This window comes from Protopterus annectens, chromosome 2.part1, assembly GCF_019279795.1.
Source record: "Protopterus annectens isolate FY-2018-M chromosome 2.part1, PAN1.0, whole genome shotgun sequence".
Lineage (NCBI taxonomy): Eukaryota > Metazoa > Chordata > Ceratodontiformes > Protopteridae > Protopterus > Protopterus annectens.
In genome coordinates, this window is record NC_056729.1 from 1,383,532,804 (window position 1) to 1,383,551,675 (window position 18,872).

The window sequence follows — 18,872 nt, forward strand, 5'->3', positions numbered from 1 at the left end:
CTAAGACTGGCCAGGAACTCTTCACTGGGGGTTAGTGGTGGTTCTCTAGCAGGCCCTTCCACGGTACCTATTTGGTCATGTACCACTTCAGCTGCTCGCCTCCTTGCAGATGTTATCATCACGTGTTCTGCCGTGGTCACCCATGGTATTGACATCATGAACAATCTGCTGGGATATTCACATCCTATGGGCCATATCTCCCTGTCCCTTTTCCTGGACAAAAGCAACATGTTGCTGAAACCCATTGACTATGACTTGATTTTCACCATCATTGAAGGGAGGTCTCCATGCATTGACACACCTGAATGTGATACTTGTAAGTGTCCTAAAAGACAACAGAAGTATAATACACATAAGTATCACATTAACTACATAATAACTGTTTCCAGATAAATCAGGAAAGGTAGCCAGTCAGTATTACCCACAAAGCCAAAAACAATGTGGTGATGAAGTCCTAAAATCAGGGACAGCTTTAAGAGTTGCTTTTATAAATTTTGAAAGTTACTAGAATAACAGGTTTTGCATTACCATACATTCTTTCTAAAGGATATAATCTGATAAATGTAAACATTTATCATTATTTAGTGACTTTGTAAGTGTTTTGCTGGAAAAGCACACATTTGAGGGCCATACTAAAATATAGAGCAAAAATGGACATTTTCTGAAATTCTTGACAGCTGAACAGCTTGGGCATGAGGTTTTGGTTCTTACAGTGGGATGAGGTGACTGTTCAAATGGATGTGCTTCCTATAATGCAGATTCTATTTCTGCAATTCTCCACCTAATCAACTATTTTAACAGCCAGATTTTTAATATAGTTATTTCATCATGTACATTCCATTGTCTTCTACCAAGTCATAAATATTTACAGTTTTTTTAGCATTTTCTACAGACTTCCTTCACACAAAACCCACAATTTCTGAAAGTTTATCACATTAAAAGATTGACTAAACTAAGTATTCCACTTATCCACTCAGCAGAGTATATGGTAAGAGGAGTTTGACTTGATCAGTTTCATGTGAATTATTCAAAGCATGCTGCAATCATCCTTGGATGTGTGTTAAAGAGCTTTTAATCTTAGATACTGGAGTAAGCAAAAGGTACTAGTAGAGGTGAAAATGGCCATATTCAGCTTGATGAGGCACTAACTACACTGTTTGCTACAGTGACCCTGATCTTCATTTATGTGAATAAGAAGCAGAAATAATGGAGTGTTTAAATGCTTCTATTCATTCAAACCATTTATTTATTTGGACTTATTAACAAGGTAATGCACTCATCATGAAACACTGCCTGTGTGTACCCTGTGTAGAAGTAATGGGTATTTTTTTCATTAAGGAGGTGCTGTACATTTGTCACTTTATACAGAAGAGCGAAGAACTCAGAGCCACCCTAGAAGGTTGGATGAGGTTAGTTTGTTTCCCTATTTATTTGTGATTGTTTTTTATTTATTTATGTCTTTATTTATTTATGGCTGGTGGCACTGGGTTTATGAAATATACTCAGTAGGTTTTGTTGTGGTAAATGTTACTGACAATGGCTTTATTTTGTTGCTTGTGACCGGTGTTACACACCTGACATCAACGCCTCATTGGTCCGATCCGACCATAAGCTAATTACCCTAGATATCCACATCCTGCCCCCACCCCCCATTAAGGAATCCACAGTAAAAAATTTCTCCAAAGCCAACTTCATACTTCTTAAGACAGAAGTGGTGAACTTCGTGACACCCATGCAGATGGACAATACAGTTACGACTACTGAATCCTACATAATTGCACTTTATAAGCACTTACACGAGTGCATGGATTGTGCTATCCCAAACAGAACCAAGATGCTATCCTCCAAAAAAAAGTAAGCCAATCTGGTGGTCCTCTGCCATAAACAAACTGTACAACAGAAGGAAGAAACTGTTGCAAAAGAGAGTAAAATCCCATGAGTGGAGGAGCTCCCTGGTCAGCTTCAGTAAGAAGCTGCGATCCCTGATAAAATTCTCCAAATCTAGTTATGAAAACAAAATCACCACTGATTCTAAATACAACCACAAAGCATTCTATAGCTATGTCAAGAATCTCAATGGCAACACTCAGATCTGCTGTGAGTTACAGCACAATGGCACTAAATATACAGACCCAACTGATACTGCCAACATCCTGGCAGATAGGTTCAGTGCTAAATTTACCCCCCTCTCACCCCCTAAAGAGCCCATCTCTATACCGGAAGAATGCAAAGTTCCTGTAATCACGGCTGCACAGGTAAAAAACACTCTCTCCAAAGCCAAGAACACAGCATCCATGGGACCAGACAACATCCCAGGCTGTGTTCTACATGAACTGGCACCCCACCTAAGTACCATGTTCAATCATAGCCTCACCTCAGGCTTTGTGCTCGCTGAATGGCGCACAGTGACGGTTATCCCCCTCCACAGGGGGGGAGCCACCACGGACCCCGGGAACAACCGCCCCATTAGCCTGATGAGCCTGGTCTGCAAGGCCATGGAACGTATTATCATGGAACTTATAAACAAAGACATTGGTAATCTCCAAACTCTGGACCCCACCCAGTTTGGATTTGTAAAAGGCATATCATGTCTCCTAAACTTGATAGACTTCTTTGAAGCAGTCACCAAAGCCGTAGACGAGGGTAAGGTAGTTTACACAGCCTATCTAGATCTTGCCAAGGCTTTCAATACCATCCCCCACTCTGGAATTATAGATAAACTCACTACACTAGGTATAAATCCCTATGTCACAAGATGGGTTGCCAACTGGATCACTGACAGAACCCACACTGTGAAAGTAGCAGACTCCAAATCCGACTTCAGACCAGTGACAATTGGAGTACCACAGGGTTCCGTCCTGGGTCCTCTCCTGTTTGGTATCAACTTTTCTGAAGTACAGGCTAACACAGAAGGTCTTTGGCTAACAAAGTTCAGAGATGACTGAAAACTAGGAGCCATACTTGAAGCTCCTAACAATGTGGACTTCCTACAAAAGGGTCTCACTGAGACAGATGCCTGGTGTCAAAGCCATGGCCTCAAGCTCAATCCCAAAAAGTGCATTGTCATCCCCTTTGGTAAAAACTCTGTACCCATGAGCTACCACATAGGTGGTAGTCTACTTAACACCGAAAGTGTGATAAGATATCTTGAGACACAGGTGGACAGTAGTCTCTCCTTTGATAATCACATCACCACAGTAATCAGGAAATCCTTCTACGTGGCACACCTCATCACAAAAGGTTTCTCATCCAGGAAAAAAGAGGTCATTGTTCCCCTCTACTCATCACTCATTAGACCTACTATAGAGTACAATACCCCTTTTGGTATGTATCTCACAAGACATCTACAACAACTGGAAAGGCCGCAGAAATTCCTCACAAAGTGGATTACCAGCCTCAAACAGATGCCCTATGCAGACCGTCTCAAAAAACTACAGCTTTACTCCATCACATGTCGCCTAATCAGAGGAGCTCTCTGCCTAACATACAAAGCTATGTCAAACCCAGAGCTGTTGGACATGCTCCACTTAAAGAAATCCCAATCCCTCTGAGCTACACGCTCTAGGGACCTAAACTTTGTCACCACAGCAAACAGAACATGCTGGAGGGATAGATTCCTGTCCCAGAGACTTCCCATACTCTGGAACAAACTACCTATCTTTATCAAACAAAGCTCCTCATTAGCATTCTTGAAGAAAAATCATGATGATTGGATGGGAAATATGAATTTCACCCCGGGGATCACCTCTGTGGCTTTGCTTGCAGGGGCACAGGAAAATAATTTTTTTGGGTAGCGAAGGCCAGGGTACCTTTTTGGCCTGGCTTGTATAGGCCCTAAGGCTGATAGCCTAGTACCTACCTATGAACCTATGAAGTAGGTAGTTTTGTGGAAGTCATTTAAAAGAAGCAATCAGTTTATCAGCTTTGTATAATAAGATGGACTTCATGAAACTTGATACAGCTGGACATTACATGTTATCTTTTTACTTAACTCTGATAAATTACTCATGTAATCTTTTGTGTTGTCTATCTTCTGGAGGAGCAGGTAAGAAGGAATTACAGTTACTGCACGTTTGTTGCACTATATACTAGGGTTCATATTTTTGCAGGTTGCCAGTTTAGCTGCAGATTGTGTAAGTAGTTATTGACTGTGTGATGAAATTGCCTGAAATTTTAGCACCTGTTTCTTTAGTTCTATTTTTTGACAGTACTGGGGTATTATTTTGATTTTTGACTTTGAGACTTAATGTAGGCTTTGGGGTCATTTGACAGCCTGACATTCCATATGACTTTTCTACACATCTGCATGCATATAAATATATTCATATATCTGTCTATGTAAAAAGTATCTATGTCCATATATGTATGTATGTGTGTATATGTATAGATATTTTTGTGTTTATATGCATGTATACAGATTGATAGTAATCCTGTGCAGTCTGAAGCAGGAATGTGAGGTGTGTGTGTGTGTGTGTGTGTGTGTGTGTGTGTGTGTGTGTGTGTGTGTGTGTGTGTGTGTGTGTGTGTGTGTGTGTACATGTGTGTGTAGTTTGGAAGCAGTCCTATACTGTTTGAAGCAGAAATGTGAGTTCTTAGCCATACTTTCTATAAGTTCATAGGTAAGTACTAGGCAAGCCATCCTTGTGGGTCATTTTAAGCTTAGCCAATTTACATTTTGTGCTTGAAATAACCTATTCCATTTGGTTACTGACTGGTCTTACCCATCTCATGGTCCATAATTACATATTACCCCTAATGAGAATAACTGGGATCAGACCAGAGATCATTTGAGTGGACCCCCCCCCCATGCATGTGATAAAGCATTTAAGAGGTGCATCTGCCCATTGCGTAGTACAGGAGGCAGTCCTGGGATACATTTTCTATTTCCCATCCATAGTTCTGAGTTGCACTGGAAAATGGGCAGGGATGAACTTTGTTTTATGTGGATGTGATGTGGTCTATTCCACAGCAGCATTATTCTCTGTGAGATATACATGTCTCTCCAATCTGTTCTGTTGATGATGCAGAAGAGGTTTAGATCCCTAGCCAAAGTATTTTTGATGCCATGTGACTTGCTGATATGCAGTAAATCCATCAGTAATGGGTCAGAAGATGCCTTGTGTGCCAGACATGTCTAGTACTTTTTGAAGTACTATGCTGTAGTTTCTATAGTGTTTAAAGTAGAAATGAGAGTGATTAGCTATACCTTCCCAGTAATTTTAGAATGTGCAATCTACAGTGGAACACTGACACTTAGTACTATATTTTAAAATTGTGACATTGTCTGGTCCCCTTAAAATGGTCTTTAAGTCTTTTTCATACAAGGTTTCAATTATAGCTATGGATAATACATGGATTATTTTGGACTTTTGTGTAGAAAAGTCCAATGGAATTCAAGCCATGGCATTCATGATCTCTCTGTGTTCCAAAGCATGTATAAAATAGGGTGTTTATTGACTTTTGTTGTATCATTTCTATTTCAAGTTAACCACCTCATATGCAAAAGATTCTGCTGTGGTTTGGGCTTGTCTTATTTTAATCTCCCTAAAAATTACTGACTGTTTTATTTATTTTATTTTATTTTATATTTGTTTATTTTACATTTGTTGACCAGGCTAGTCCAACTGGATACATGTCCATTTTCAGCAGAGGCCTGGGGAGATAAGCTCCAAGATTAAACTAATGCAATAGGAATACAAGGCAACAGTGAAACATAAAACTAATACATGTTAAAAATACAATACAGTAAGGCTGCAGACTATCATAGCAAAACTAGCATCAAGGAGTAAAGGCACAAAATGCTAAAAAATGGTTAAATACATTATTGCTATAGGCTAGCATAGAAGGAACTAACATCGATAGAAAAACATGAATGTAGGTTTTGACAATGCAGTGGTATGAGAAGCATATAAGTGAGGTATATAGTTTGACATTTATTATACAGAAGAGTGGGGAAGAGATAAGAGGCTCTAACTAGTTATTATGCCTATTTAGAACTTTACACATATATAACATGGGTGGTATTAATACAAAAACTGACAATGAAAGTGCCAGGAGCAGGAGGAGGGTTTTAGAAATGTACAAGGTAAGTTTCATGTAATAAGAAAGAAATAAGAAACTACAAAATTAACTAAGAGGAGGGTTTATTTGCTTATTAGTGGGTTATATAAGGGGAAAAAGCAATATACTCGGTAGTTAGTGTTAATCTGAGTTAGTACATGGGCATAACCATTGTGCTTTAAGGTGTAGTTTTAGTTGGTGCTTGAAAAGTAGTAATGATGAAAGTAATTGTAGGCTGCTGGGGAGTCTGTTCCAAATCTTACCCACAGAATTAGAGAAGAGGGAGTCCCCTGCTTTATTAAGGAATTTCTGGATGGTTACTTGTAGCTTCCTTGCTGAGCGAAGGGTGGTAAGATTTCTATAAGGAGAGACTATGCTACTAAGAATAGGAGTATTGTTAGTATGAAAGAGAATCTTATGGGTAATTGTAAGTTGCTGAAATAGTAGCTGGTTTTGGAGTTCTAGCCATCCTAGCTATTTGAGATTTGAACAGTGATGGGTTCTATATGGTGAACCCATAGCAAATCTGGCAATGTTGTTGTAGGAAGTTGCCAGTTTGTTTAGGTTCATTTTGGAAAGATTTGTATAAATAGATGAAGCATAATAGGAAAAAGAGTGGAAAGGTTATTGTCCCAGAGGACAGCTTGCTGTCTGTTTTCTAAGGAGGACTTGAACCACTGTAATTCTTGTGTGTTGAGTGAGAATTGTTGTAGTATATCTAGTAGTAATTGATGGTTCACCATATCAAAGGCTTTGGATAGGAAAATGAAGAATGCAGTGGAGAGCCTGTTGTTGTTGTGATGCTTATTGATGAAGTCAGAGAAAGATAGTAATGCAGTAGTAGTTGTGCTATGGAAAGGCCTAAAACCATGCTGACAGTCTGATAGAAGATTATATTGGAGAAAGTGATCTAGTAGTTGGCGGTAGATACATTTTTCCATTATTTTGGCTAGGGGAGAGAGTAGGACTATGGGGCAATAGTTAGATATTTCGGTTGACTTATCACCCTTATGAAGAGGAATTATATGTGAGATTTTCCAGAGAGATGGGATAGAACCTTCACCAATGGTTCTGTTGATTAGAATGGCAATAGGATAGGAAAGTACTTTAGCTGTGATTTGCAGGTATTCAGCTGGTAGGAGATCAGTGGATGGGGTACATGGTTTAAGTTTAGTAAGTAAGGTAAAGGTGAAGGGATTGGATTTAGTTGAAAGGTAGGGGGTTTGCTAGTCATGGGGAATGGGGGGGTTGAGGTGACAGGAGGTAGGGAATCAGCAAGAGATTGTATAGTTTCTATGAAGAAGGTATTGAATGTGTCAGCAATCTCCTTAGGAGTGCTTAAGGAAAGTCCTGAGGGAGTTGGTGTCTTGGAGTGGCCTGGGTGTAAAAGTCTATTAATAGCTGTACAGAAAGTTTGTGGGGTTTGTTGATGCTTGTCTTGGAGTTTAAAGTAGTAGTTTTTTTATCAAGAAGTATAGATTTCTTTGTGGCATTTCTATAGTGTTTGTAGTTCTGGTGATTGGTTGGGTTTTTAGTACATCTCCATTTAGACCAGATCTTATTTCTTAATAGGATTGTGTGTCTTGTCTCTTTAAAGAGCCATGGTGCTGCTTTGCTTCTGGTTCTAATGGATTGACTAGGGGCATGGTATTCCAGTATTTGTAAGAATTTGGAGTTAAAGCAGGAAACTGCTTCCTCAAGGGAGAGTTGTTTTAAGGGAGACCGGTCACAGGCTTGTAGCTCTTTTTTGGAAATTTACAGCATTAAAGTGTTTTTTGTTTCGTATAGTTTTAAGGATTGTTTGGTTGGGGAAGAAGGTTTTATGCCTAATTATATAAGTGAGGAAGTGGTCGCTAATATCATCAGGAAGGGTATCTGCTATATAAGTGAGAGGATGTTTTTTTTACTAGGATCCAGTCTAAGGTACTCTCTTTGTTAGTGGGCTTATGGATTATGGTTGGGGCGGTGATAAATTGAGAAAAGCCATACAGGTTTATATGGACTGAAGGTTTGTTAGAAGTACAGCAATTCCAGTCTATATTGAAGTCACCAAGTACTATGGTTTCTTGAGGGAGGGAAGAAGAGAGGCAGCATAGGATATTTTCAAGGGTGTTGATGTTATTGCCTGGAGGTAGGTAGAAGCAAATTATGTAGATAGATTTACTAGTATTAAGCTGAAGTTTAGAGACAAGGATTCCAACGTGATTATGTAATCGTATGTGTAAGTCTACTGAAGATACATTTAGTTCAGATTTGTACAGAATTGCTACCCCGCCACCCTTTTTAGTTGTACGGTCTAATATTATTATATTGTACCCTGGGGAGATGACTTCATTATCTTTTGTTCCTGGTTTGGGCCAGGTTTCTGTTAGACATAGGACATCAAAGGAGTGTATGTCAAGTAGAGCATGCATTTGGCTAATTTTATTGTTTAAGCTCTGTATGTTAAGATGAGCTATGAGTAGGGTGTTTGCAGTTTTGGTAAGGGTAATTGGGGTGGTATTTTGGGGTTGGTGGGGATTTAGTAGGGTGTTGTTGTTAGGTCCTGGGTTAGGATGAATATCACCATGAAGAAGAGGGTGTTGTTGAAAAGCAAGTGAGAGCTTAAGGAGTTTGAAGAGAGTATATTGTGATTTTCTGGTTTGTTGGAGAGTAATAAGGGCTAGCCTATGATACTTTGGGGAGAGGTAGGTTGAGGTAGAGGTGATGTTAGCATGGCTGTGGGTAGTAGGTTGATTGATAGGTGATGTTTGTTGTAGAGGATGGAGGGATCTAGTGATGTGTAAGTTTTCATACCAGGTAAGCATAAGTGGTATAAGTAGTATGTGTGTTGCAGCAAGGAAGAGGAGTAGGTTTATAATTTTCGGCTGGTATGATGAAGGCATGGTAGGAAGGAGGAATATTGTGAGAGTAGAAATAGGATAGATAAGAGAGCTAGGAAGGAGAGAGAGATAGTGAAGAAGGGGAATTAGTGAGAAGAGGAATGAGAGTAAGAGTGTGTCTGTATTCAGTGTTTAGGGAAATGTAATGAGGTAAATGGATAATTAGGGGAAGGGGAGTGTCTTATGAAGTATAAATGTAGGACCACTGGGGATGGGTGGGAATTGGGGGTAGGGTAGGGAAGCAGAGTGAGCCCTCAGGGCGAACAGAGCGGGTAGAGCCAGGTAGTAAAAGAAATGTCAAGAAAAAAAAAACAATCAGTAAGGGTGAGAATTTAGGAGATAGGTTTGTAGAGTTGTGGGGTAAAGTACGAAGGCTATGTAGAGGTGTGAGGTAAAGTATAAATGCTTCCAGGGATGGATTAGGGATATCAGAGGGAGTGCAGAGTGAAATAATATCTAGAGAGGACACTAATTAATGAGGGAGGTTAGTAAGCAGAAAAAGACAGGACACACCAATAGATAGAAGCAGGTATGAGAGGAGAAGGATAAATAGGGCAGAAAGCTAAGAGAATAGTGCCACCTGGTGACCAGACACTTAATGGCAGCTGTAGAGATACAGAAAAATGATCCCCAAAGGGGGATATCAGGCTATAGAAAATAGAGGGAGAAATCCTGGTTAGGAGTTTTAGGGGTGGGGAGACAAGGGGCTAGGGGTAAACATTTACTGCTAGAAAGGGAGGGATGTGGCTGCTGGCTAACCTGGAAGGGAAGGTTGCTTATTCAAACAGTGGAATTCTAATATATCTAGCAATAGTCAGGAAAAATACCATTACAGGAATACTTTCACTCTTTTCCTTTCAGGGAAATTGAGTCTCAGAGAGCAGATAATTCAGGACTATGAGTCTTTGTCATCCAAGTAGGGCACTTCAGGTAGGCTAGTGCAGGGACAGTAGGAACACAAATCTAGTACACGTGGAGAAGACAGAAAAAAAAGGTAGTGAGGCTAACAGTACAGGGATTACAGTATGAGAAACATCTTTACATACAGTAGCAATCTACCGATATTATGGGTAGAAAAGACTATTACAGTGTTATGTTATAGCATATACAAAACTGTGTTGGGAAAAAATAAAATTGAATACATATCAATATTGCTGATATAGCTAGTGGAAACAAGGGAATGACTGTTTGTTCATTTCCCTGTGCCATGGCCTGAATAGAGCAGCTTTCTATTGGCTGTAAAACAGGTATGCCCTTTGAGCGCAATAAAATTACAGGCTGTGTAAGTACTGTAAGACCCCACTCCGGACATGATCAGATAAGCTAGTAAGCAAACCGCAAAAAACTTAAACCTTATAACAGCAATTCTGGTCTTAGTGCAAGGTCTAAACCATAACAGAGCTATTAAATATAGTGACAATAACATACATTAAAGGGAACACGAGAGTTAGTCACTTAGAGCAATCCCTATACACAAGTAGTACATTTAAAAGTAACATTCCAAGTGAGCAGAGCAACATAAAAAGTGTTCAGCAGTAGTTAATAAGGGCAGCTAATGAGCAATTTAACTAAATAAAGCAGAGTAAATCATCAGGAGGTAAGCATTTTAAAAAGTGTCAGATTCAGCAGGTAAAAGTGTATATATAAATACATACAAAAACAGAAAGGAGCTGATTAAGACCCTTCGTGCATAGCGCTAATTCCGTGCGGTCAGTTACAGTAGGAATCTAGCGCACTTATGGTCATACTTGTACATTCAAATAACATTCATTCTTTCAATATGCTATTAGGCTAAAACCCTTGTTTTACACCCCTCTGTGTGTAGCGCTAATTCCATGCTTTCATTTAAAGTAGACAACTAGCGCACATATGGTTAAATAGCTGCAGTACAATTAACACATTCAGCCTATGAAAAGTATCCTATTGGGCTAAAACAGACAAGAAAGCATACAAAGTAATAATTTAAACCTACTATTGTACTTAATAGACAGGATACAATGACAATAATAATGCATGTAGCTTCCCAAAGGCCTCTATTAGTGTAATGGCAGTGGAACGGCTTTCTAAAGGTCCACGTGCACAATGCTAAGAAAGCAGAGGCAGTGTCTGATAAAAGTAGTGCGGTTACAAGTGGCTTACAAAGCAAAGCAGTTGAAAGGTGGTTCCAGATGCCTTTCTCTCGCTATGTTGTTATTTATTTTTAAAAACCATACCTCTATTACAATTAGATAAAAAAGTCTCTGTACTTACAGCTTATGCAATGCCAAAGCCAGGGATGCACAGCAGCTGGGGACGGGACAGAGGTAATTAAAGAAAGCAGGGAGGACATGGATTACTCTCCTGGCTTCCAGGGAATCTCTTGCATGCCTCTAGACCTACTCTATATTGGTGTGCCTTCAATAGTTTTTTTGGGCCACTGAGTTACCCTAAATTTAGGCCATTTGAAATAGGTATTGCTGCATGCTAGCCCTCTAATCTATTTTAATTATGTTTGGGTTCAACCTCACCCACAAAACAGCTACTAGCCTAGTGGGACTAACCCAGTCAATAAAGGAGTAAATTAAATAAAAAATAAAATTATGGTTGATTCTCTAGGATCATTGGAGAATACTAGGCTAATGGCCCCAGGGCCCTTACAAGCCTAGCCAAGTTCAACCCATGTTCCCAAGGGTGTCTGGTTCAAACAGACACCAAAATTGGTACCTATTGCCCCTGTCCAAGAGAACACTGATGGAACCCCCAGGGTGAATTTCCAGTTATTTATTTATTTATTTAGTTATTTATTTGACATTTGTGTAATGGGATAATTCGATGGTTACATAACCAGTTTTCAGCGGAGTCCTGGGGAGAAAAGCTCCATGTAAAAATTTAATTACACATATAATACACAAGTTTAATATTTTGACTTTGATACACATTCGATACACATTACAATTATATCATGAGGATATTACATTATATTATAAGGATATGTTACATATTTAGGAGCAGTAAAGGTTGCATTATGAGCAGTGACTTAAGGCTGCATGTGTTGTAACAGTACAATATTTACAGTAACATTTATGCATAAAACTGAGATAAGCTTCTTGGGTAGATAATATTTCCTTAAAGCATGCATGATTTACATTTATACACCACTGAAGTAAGCTTCTCAGTTAGACATGGATTACATTTATATACCACTGAAGTAAGCTTCTCAGGTAGATAGTACTTCCTTAGGGTATGTTTTAGTGTCATGATCAGATTGGAGTGGGAAACAGTCAGAGTAGTAGATGTGTGAGTTGCTGGAGCTAGAGTGGTGATTGGTTTTAGGTTCATAGGTTGGTACTAGGCTGTCGGCCCTAGGGCCTGTACAAGCCTAGCCATAACAATTCTCTGACTATTTCTTCCCACAGTATTTACTTCCCTGGACCCCTGCCTAGCAGGATGACTGACATGATCCCCAGGGTAATTTTTTTATCTCCCACCCAGTCATCAAGGTTCCTTTTGAAGAGGGCCAAGGAGGCGCTCTGCTTGACATGTATAGGCAGTCTATTCCAGGGTCTGGGGAGTCTCTGGGTCAGGAACCTATCCCTCCAGCATGTTTTGTTCATTGTGATGACAAGGTTTAGGACCCTGGAGCATGTGGCTCTGATGGATTGGGATTTCTTTATGTGTAGCATGTCCAACAGATCTGGGTTTGACATGGCTGTGTATGTTAAGCAGAGATCGCTTCTGAGTAGACGATATGCGACAGAGTATAGCTGGAGTTTTTTTAGTCAGTCAGCATAGGGCATCTGCTTTAGGCCTGTGTTTCTTTTAGTGAGGTGTTTCTGCGGCCTTTAAAGTTGTTGCAGATGTATTGTGAGGTACATACCAAATGGGGCATTGTACTCTATGATAGGTCTAATGAGGGATGAGTACAGTGGGGCAATGACCTCCTTTTTCCTAGATGAAAAGCCCTTAGTGATGAGGTGTGCCACATAAAAGGATTTCCTGACTGTTGTGGTGATGTGGTTATCGAAGGTGAGACCACTGTCCACCTGTGTTCCTAAGTCTCTTATCACACTTTTGGTGTTTAGTGTACTGCCACCTATGTGGTAATTCATGAGTACATGTTTTTTCCCAAAGGGGATAACTATACACTTCTTGGCATTGAGCTTCAGCCTATGGCTCTGGCACCAAGCATCTGTTTCTGTAAGGCCCTTTTGTAGAATATCCACATCATTTGAGGATTCAATAATGGCTCCCAGTTTGCAGTCATCTGCTAACTTTGTTAGCCAGAGTCCCTTAGTGCTGGACTGTACTTCAGAGAAGTAGATGCCAAACAAGAGTGGTCCCAGGACTGAACCCTGAGGTACTCCACTTGTCTGGAACTGGATTTGGAGTCGGCTACTTTTACAGTGTGAGTTCTGTCAGTAAGCCAGTTGGCAACCCATCAAGTGATGTAAGGATTTATGCCCAGCTTAGTAAGTTTATCTATGATTCCAGAGTGGGGGATGGTGTCAAAGGCCTTGGCAAAGTCCAGATAGGCTGTGTGGACCGCCTTACCTTCGTCCTCGGCTCTGGAGACTGATTCGAAGAAGTCAGTCAGGTTCAGGAGACACGATCAGCCCTTTACAAACCCAAACTTGGTGGGGTCCAGTGTTTGAAGGTTGCCAATATCTTTGTTCATAAGTTCCATGACAATATGTTCCATGGCCTTGCAGATCGGGCTCGTCAGATTGATGGAACAGTAGTTCCTAGGATCCAAGGTGGATCCCCCCTTGTGGAGTGAGATAACTGTAGCTGTGCTCCACTCAGTGGGCACAAACCCTGAGGTGAGGCTATGATTAAACATGACACTTAGGTGAGGTACCAGTTAATTTTGTAGATCATGTAGTACACAGCCCAGGATGTCGTCTGGTCCCATGGATGCTGTATTCTTAGCTTTGGAGAGATGCTGTATTCTTAGCTTTGGAGAGTGCATGTTTTGTTTTAAAGAGTATGATTGGATTAGTTTAGGAGAAGGGACTAAGAGGAGGTATAGGGATGGAAAAGCAGATTAGCCAGGAGTAAGGCATGCAGAAAGCCATGATTTATTTAAGTGTTCTTTTAGGGAGGCTTTAAAGTGAGGTGTGCTAGGAGTTAGTCTAAGACTGAGCGGGATGGTATTCCATAACTTGGTGACAGAATATGAGTAAAGTGATTTTCCTTGGTTTCTGGAACGTTTGTGGGTATCAAGAAGGTTTTTATTCTCTGATCTGAGTGTTCTATTTGGTTTATAAAGTTGGACCAAGTTAACTAGGGCAGGGCAGGCTGTGGGCTTACAGACTAATTTGTGGATTGTGTTTAGATATATATAAGTGAGGTGGTTTGATAGTTCTGGCCACTTTAGCTTGCTTAGTGATGTGCAGTGATGTGTACGGTAGTTGGAGCTTGTTGCAAACTTTGCTACTTTGTAGTAGCATTGTTCTAATTTGGTGTTGGTGGAATTTTGCAGATTGGTTAGTATACAGGATCCATAGAATTGTGATGGGAGCGGAAATATTTTGGCTAGGGTGGTCTTGGTGAAAGTGTTAAGAAATTCTGTTTCTATAGAGGAGTCCTAGATGTATATGTGTGATCTTGATATTTTGTTGGATATGTAGGTTCAAAGTTAGGTTTGTTGCCAATAACACCACCAAGGAGTTTAGTATTTTGTACACTTTCTAAGATGGTTTGTCAGTGGCAAGAATATTAAACTGGTCACGGTTGACCACGGTGTTTTTGAGATGAAAGACCATGCTTTTGTTTTTTGGGGGGAATTAGAAAGAGTTGGGACTTTGTGAGCCATGCCTAGTTGGCTGTGAATGATTGCTGTGTTTTGATTTGCAGTTCTTGGAGATTATGGGAGGTGCAGATTATAGATGAGTCATCTGTGTATTGAATTATTGTTCCTGGGGAAGAGGAGGTATGTAGATTGTTGGTGCATATATTGAAAAGTAGGGGTCCTAAGATGGATCCTTGGGGGACTCCTGTAGGGTTTGGTACAAAGGGTGAGAGCTGGTTAGACCATTTCACAGCTTGCCTCCAATCATGAAGGTAACTTTGGAACCACTGATGTGGTTGTGGAGAATCCTAGTTTAGATAATATGTGTAACAGTGAAGTGTGTGATACTGTGTCGAAGGCTTTTGAGAGGTCCAGGAATACTGTAAATTCTAGGCATCCTTTATCCCTTGCAAGGTTGACTGTGTTAGTGAAGGATAGTAGTGCAGTGGATGTGCTATGGTCCGGCCTGAAGCCATGCTGGCTTTGAGTTAGGAGGTTGTTTTTGAGAAGATATTTCAGTAACTGTTGGTGAAGACACCTTTCCATGATTTTGGATATTGGAGATAGTATTGATATTGGACAGAAATAAGATATTTCTGTAGAGTGTCCTTCTTTATGGATTGGTATGATGTGTGACATTTTCCATATTGTTGGGACTGTACCTTCTGAAAGTGATATGTTAATTAGGATGCTTATTGGATACGTAACTGAATAAGCTGTGAGTTTTAGGTGTTAGGGTTTGAGGTTTTCAACAGATGCAGATCCAGGTATTAGTTTGAGCAGTAACTTGCTAATTGTAGATGTGGGTATGGGCTGAAAGGATAAAGTATTTTTGGGGTAATGCTGTTGGTTGCTTGTGTAGTTGTGGGCTTGGTCATGAGTAGGAAGAGTTGAGTTATTTAGGTTTGAGTGTAAGTTTGGGCTGGGAAATCCTGAGTTAGTTTTGGAAATGAGTAGGTCTGATATGAACTTTATGATGTATTTGTTGAATTCTTCTGCTATTTGTGATGGGGGTATTGGGTGAAGGGGAGTGCTCTTTGTTAGTTCCTGTGTTGAGAAGGGTAGTTATCGAGTGCCAGAATTTTTTTGGGGTTGTATTTGTGTTGTAGGTGGAGGTTAGAGTAGTAGGATTCCTTACCGTGATCCACTAGCTTAGTAACTTTGTTGAGTATAGTTTTTAAAGACTTGGAGATTTTGCTGGGTTCTGTTCTTTTTCCATTTTTCCCAAGCTATATATCTTTGTTTCATGAGGTCTAGGCAATTGGCGGTTAGCCATGGGATTTTTGTTTTCTTTATTCTTTTTGTTTGTGTAGGGGTGAGGCTATCAATTGTTTTCTGGAAGGATGTAGTGAAGTATTGTACAGCATCATTGAGGGGTAAGGTTTTTAAAGGTGCCCAGGTAATACTAGATATTATATTGTTGAGGATTTGTTGGGTAAGCCTAGTAGTTTTTCTGACTGTTTTTACAGTATGTTTGCTAGGAGGGTGTGCAGGTGGCTCTGATGGCAAAAGGTGGGAGATGGTCACTTAGTGAGAATGAAAGTGTACCAGAGGGGGGGAAATTGGTGGGGTGAGATACAAGAATCCAGTCTATGGTACAGTGGCTAGTGAAGTCTTTGTTATACCTAGCTGGGTTGGTGATTAGTTGTTTGAAGCCATACAGGTTAATACTTGTGGTGGGGGAGTTTGCAGTTATAGTCACCCATCTAGTTGCCCAAATTATGCTTAAATAGGGCCAATGAGGGGCATTGTTTAACATGAATAAGAAGCTTGGTCCAAAGGTGGGGTAACCTCTGTGAGACAAATTGGTCTCCAGCAAGCTCTGTTGATATCACATACTAGGTTAAGGTCCTTTGAGCAAGTGACCCATGTGCCATTTGACCTGCGAATGTGCAACATTTCCTTTAGAGCTGGGTCTGAGATTGCTCCATAAGTGAGGCACAGGCCATCCCAGGGCAGTCTGTATGACACCAAGTAAAGTGACAATGATTTCAGTCTGTCCGCATAAGATAGATCTTGAAGACCCTGAATTTTCTTTGTAAGGAACCTTTGTGGTCTCTCTAATTGCTGCAGGTGTTTGGAAAGGAACATATGAAAAGGAGCATTGTACTCTGTTTTTGGCCTGATGAGGAAAGAGTAGGCAATGCCCCTACTTATGAAATGAACATTATAAAATGCCCTTCTTACCACTGTGGAGACGTGGTGATTGAAGTTAAGGTTGCTGCCAACATTTGTGCTCAGATATCTCACAACTGACGGTGTGCTTAGGGTATTGCTATTGATTAGGGTATTGTTTGCAGGAACATCACCCTTGCCAAACGGGGTGATAATTCATTTTTTTGCATTAAGTTTAAGACCATGACTTTCACACCAGTTATTAGTCTGCTTTAGACCTTCTTGCAGGATCCTGACATTGCTAGAGGTTTCAATGATTGCTCCCAGTTTGCAGTTATCAGCAAACTTTGTCAGCCACAGTCCTTTACTTTTAGCCTGTACTTCATGCTGTTGGTTTTCTCTCTTGCTCTTCTGGGCAACTATTTGAGCTCTTTCACATACTGTAGCATAGGTCTGAGGAACTAATTTAGGATTCCCAAGGCTGATGTCTGTGAGATTCCTAATGCATTACCCATAGTTCACTGTAAGGTCCCTGTAGCTAAGATGATTAGTGCTGCATATAACACTTTGCCCACAAGAACTGGCATATCAAACATCCACCTGTGTTCTGGCTTGTGGATGATATAGGTCAGTTCAGTCTCTTACCATATGTCTGTCCCCTCGGAGATGATCCCGAAGGTACTAGCCTGTCAGGTGGTAATACGTCATGTGCTGTCTGCACTTCTTCTGCTGTGGATGGTTTCAATAAACAACAAAACTGGGAACCAGACTCTCTCAAGGCAGTTCCAAACTCCCCACAATTACTCTCACTCATGAAAACACCCACTCACAAACCTGGATGCATGACACCATGGAGACCATGCAATATACATCCCATCACAAAATTCCAAAGGGTCTACACATGGGACACTTAAACCCTGAGGTTATACTCTGCACAGATTTACCACAGCTATCATGAAGATTTACCTGGCAGCATGTTAGCTACATTACCAAGTTATGCCAGGTGTAGTTAATAGAAGAAAGGGCAGAAGAATAACCAATGTAATAAGAGTAAGGCATGAATGCTGACAAAGACATTATTTATTAATAGCAGGATGGACAGGTGGGGATGGAGCACTTTACATTGCTGTCCAAGGTTAATATGAGGAGGAAAATTGTAGCCTATTCAGATTGATGCATGCTGAGAAGATCTGAGTGATGGCAATGGATACACTCCTGGGGGTATGGGCATGCTGGCCATGTAAAGTATCAGTCCTGTACATACCTCTTCGATGTACAACACCTTAGCAATGTGACACCAAATTATGATATTGCTATGGCATAACCCCCCTAGGAGCTGTGATGCAGATGTTGAGAAGGTCAGTGCTCTGCATGACAGACCTGTCTATACATGCACATACCGATTTGCACTCTTATAATAATAAACTGGTATGGGCAGGCATGACAGTTATTGCAAAGTCTAGGGCAGGTATATATCGCTCAAAATGTGCATTTCAGAGATGCTACAAAAGGGATCACTGGGGGAAATGCATCATTTTGGTGTCAGTGAAGTGCTTGTGCATACATGGTCAGACTGCTGAAGTGATCCCAGGGCAAAATAATTTATTTTGTGTCATTTTAGTGTTTGTGCATACTTAGAGAAACTACCAAAGAGAGTGCAAGGGGAAATAATTCATTTGTTTGTCAGTGAAGTGCTTGTGCACACTTGAACAAGGTACTGAAGGGATGGCTGGGTTAAGTTCTTGGATTACAAATCAAATATAGGTTCATAGGTAGGTACTAGGCTATCGGCCCTGGGGCCTATACAAGCCTAGCCAAAAAGGTACCCTGGCTTTTGCCACCCAAGACAATTATTTTCCTGTGCCACTGTCGAGCAGAGCCACAGAGGTGATCCCTGGGGTGAATTTCCTATTTCCCATCCAATCATCAAGATTTTTCTTGAAGAGTGCTAATGAGGAGCTTTGTTTGATATAGATAGGCAGTTTATTCCAGAGTATGGGATGTCTCTGGGACAGGAATCAATCCCTCCGGCATGTTCTGTTTAT